Genomic DNA, 4,219 nt, shown 5'->3' with positions numbered 1-4,219 from the left:
AAGTCAATCCTACATACCATGATTTCCCATATTTGGGAAAATCAATTTAGATGAAGTAAGGAGTTCAGGCGTGCTCTCCAACACACTCACTTTTTCCAATCCAGATAAGCTTATGCCAGAGTTGACACTCTGCTACTATTTCAATACTTTTAATATTCCAAATCTCCATATTCATCAACAACAAAGAGGAGAAATGGACAAAGTCAATTCAATAAATAAAAAAATTGCATGATCTAGGGGAATTGGTGCTCAACATTAGAATGGGAATGATGAAAGGTTTCTTGGGGCTTTCCCCATCAGGAGGATTCTCGTTAGCCTTGGAAGAACCCAACTTTCTTTGTCGCCTTCTCGATCTTTCTTTTTTACATTTTTATTAGAAAATTTATTTAAGTGGCATCATTGTGAACTCGTCAATGTTGGAAAGGTGATTTGGATAGTGCTTTCTTTGCAATGGAATTTTTGAACAATTTTTTTTCCATGCATTTTAAAAACATAGAAAGGGTCCATTGAATTTTATTTATATAGTCTTATTTTTGAAAAGTTTAAAATGACATTTATTTTCATACACATTGCTTATTAAGTTTTAGCTTTATTTTATGTATCCATAAGCTAAGCATAAACATTTGTCATAATATTCAAATTTCTAAATTTATCTAAAGTCATATGTTATCTATCCACCCTTTATACACATTCCTATATACTTACTGTTTTCTAAAATTTTCTAGAGTCACATGTTATTTATCTATCCTTTATACACATTCCTATATACTTACTATTGTATGTTATACAATATATCCACATCTATTTCCATTAACATGTTAGTCATCGATATTTATTCACTTAGATTTAGCATCCTTTCATGTCTACTGACAATAAAAGTCCACTATTTTCATAGTACAAGATAATTTTGTATTTTTTTAATTTATAATCTTAAAACTCACCCTACATAATTAGAATGGGATATTCTTACTTCTACGCTAAAATATCTTTATTTGTTCTAGATTATAATGCATATAAGATCTACTGTGTGTATTAAGTTAGCTTGGAGTAAGTCTTAAAAAAAAATATTTTCCTCTACATGTTGGTAAACTAGTTGAATCTTGCACATGCTAGGTTTTGACATTTCAATTTTTGTTGGATTCTTATACTTTATTGCACCACATTGCTCTAGTATTGTCTTTCTCAAAAGACAAGACAAGATAGAACAATAAGAATAGGTTATTTATGGAACTCACTTTTCCTTCCTTCATGGAATTGATTAGTAGGCATTCATGCTTTCTAACTTATGAATAATCATCATTTATATTGTGACAGTGACGAGTCCATGCATCTACATTGTTATGCATCTATGAAGAATAAGTGTAGATTGTAATGCTCCTCTAATCATGATAGATTGTTAGTGATTCTTTGAGATTAAACATATTGTTGAGATTTCTATCATAAGAGCATGCTTTACATATTGTTTAGATTTTTGTTCATTATTATGTTAGTTACAATATGCTTACAATATCTTGGTTGGAAATTTTTGGATGTTATCATTTTAGATATGATTTCCTTATGGGTTAGTGCTAACCCTACTAATCCATCATGTGTTGTGTATATGTATTTCCTATTTGACAAGTCTTATTGATGAGGGGAGGCAATTGTAGTCACTTCTATATGAGATCTACATGATGCCAAATATCTCCTTCCTTTTCTATTACTACACACACACACACACACACACATGCATACATATTGTATGTTGTTGATTGGTGATGTAGGTTTGTGTAGGTACTAGGCATCAACTCCACCGAGATATATAGGTATGAATGTTCTTTCAAATCCTCAAATAAGTTATTGCTAACAAGGAGATGATGTCATGATAAACATAGGAGTCCTTATATCCTTATAAATCTAATAGGAAGTAAGTCACCTAGTCTAGGGATTATGTTTTTATCATTGTTTTTGATGGTTTGATCAGTGGATGCTAGTGTTTCGAATAACGTGTTCATAATTTGCATATTTGTATTTTCATGTGAATTGTGACCTATGATATATGTTTAGTATATTTAAATAAGCATATTGTAAGAATTTTCCTTAGGGGGGCAAAATTCACCCAAGATCAAGGAACTCAAACACAAGCACAACAGTAGAGCAACAAGGTATGATCAGAATAACAATATCCACAATTAATTTATTGCTGTTCAATTCAATATGTGATGTAAAAGTACATTAGGAGTGTCTGTATATAAAGGCCTCTGGAATTCTTCTAGAATGCATAGGAGTCAGCAACATGATAAGTCATACAACCAGGCACATGTTCACCAAATATGGGTTATCCTCCATTAAGCATAGGAGTAAGTGTGATGATGAGAGGATAAGCCTACAAAGGTGTAGCACACAAAATTATGTTGTAGACACCATGTGTGATGCAGGGGCATCTAGTGGTGTAAGGACAATCCTGTATCACCCAAAAATATGCTTAGAGATAGTTTATGTTTAATGTGTTTTCATTTCTGGATTACCATTTGGGTCAAATAAAGGTTCCAACTCTCACAGTTCCACTATTAGTTTTCTAGGTTAGAGTTTTATTAATTTTTAAGCACCTTGGGATACATGTAAATGTAGAAAATCAGTTATTTTATAATTGAACCAAAATTTTAATGAGTTAGAGGGTGTCATTTGAAGGGATGATTGTAGTTGTAATTTAAAACACTCCAAAAAAAGAATTAAGTCAAAAGGCTTTACGGTTAGAAAGTTATTGTAGTTTTAATTTTTCTAGAGACCTCCTAAGAGTGCTTCAAAGTCAAATATGGGGCACTAAACAACCTTGTATAGGGCTGAAAAATATAAGGTTGTAGAGCACTTTGAGAACTTTCTATAAATGTAATCAGTTCGTCAATCGGAGTTACGGTTCAAAAGTTATGCCTCCTAAAAGTTGGACTACCATTTCTAGATTCTTCTAATTTTACACCAACTTCTAATGTGATTTCTGGAACCTTCTGTTTTGGCAGTGGATGCCAACTGGCATATTCTAGAATGTGTTCCTAAACCTAAACCATTTGGAGCTTATTTAAGAACATTTCTAGCATTGTAAAGGCAGTTCTTAGTGGAGTGAGAGAAAAGGTACTGTCTGGAGAATTTCTTTCTCTAGCATCATACTATTGTAAGCCCATAGGGCATTTTTCGTTGATAATAATATTTCTCTTTTCTTGTGTGTCCATTCTGGTCTTTGGTTGTGTCCCCATCAAGGTGCTAAATTAGGAGTGCGAATAACTGTGTTGTCTACATGACAACTCAGTTAATTATGCAAAATCCAGTGTTGTCAACATGACGACTCATAAGAGTACACAAACTCCTAAGTGTCTCACTTAAGAAATAATAAAATAATGTATTAACCTAAGTAAATTTAGTAAAGTGTAAATAATAAATACGTATTTACACCAACACCCCCCCTTAAGTGTAACTTAGGGGAATGCACTTAAGCTCACAAAAACTAGGATGAAATGCATAATGGGTCCTAGCTACTAGGCCATGTTAGGTACCCATGTACATAATGATATGCAATCTCTCATAAAGTAGAGAAAGAGGGAAAACTACATAGGAAAGACCCTCCCCCAAAAAGAGATATGAAAAGACAAGATGCATGGATGGATGGAGTAATCAAGACCCCCCCTTTACGACATACATCAAGTATATACAATAGAGAATGAGGAGAAGGACAAAACTCCATAAGAGGAAAAAGTCCCCCCCATAAAAGAGAAGAAGAAGGAGACAAGGTAGTCCCCCCCCCCAAATGTAGTGTGTCTCGTAGTGATAGCTGCTCCAATGTAGAAGTTGATCCATGACTGCTGAATGATGTTCCTCCCCTTTGGAAGAAACAATGGTAAAGGTGTAGGTGAGATGCTTTCCCTATGTGTAGAAAGAATCTCAATGATGAACGGTGTCTCTAAATCCTACTCAACTGTCCTTGTGTCAATGCTAATGGTCGCCCCTTCCAAGACTGCTGAGAAGAAGTGTAGATCTAGCAAGGATGTATCTAGAACCTGTTCCAAAGAACAATCTATCTCCTCAAATGATAAAGAGACCTCGTACAATTGTTGTACATAAGGATCCACAATAACATCAACCTAGTAAGACTAATCATGTAGATAGATCCAAACATCATATGGATCAGTGGACTTCAGGTCATCAAGTGAATCCGTAACCAGAGATTACTTTAGTGGCAAAAATTTGC

This window comes from Cupressus sempervirens, chromosome 7, assembly GCF_028749045.1.
Source record: "Cupressus sempervirens isolate cs-2001-9-10 chromosome 7, ASM2874904v1, whole genome shotgun sequence".
In the NCBI taxonomy this organism is placed as follows: domain Eukaryota; kingdom Viridiplantae; phylum Streptophyta; class Pinopsida; order Cupressales; family Cupressaceae; genus Cupressus; species Cupressus sempervirens.
The sequence above is the reverse complement of the archived record's forward strand: the minus strand, read 5'-3'. Positions refer to the sequence as shown.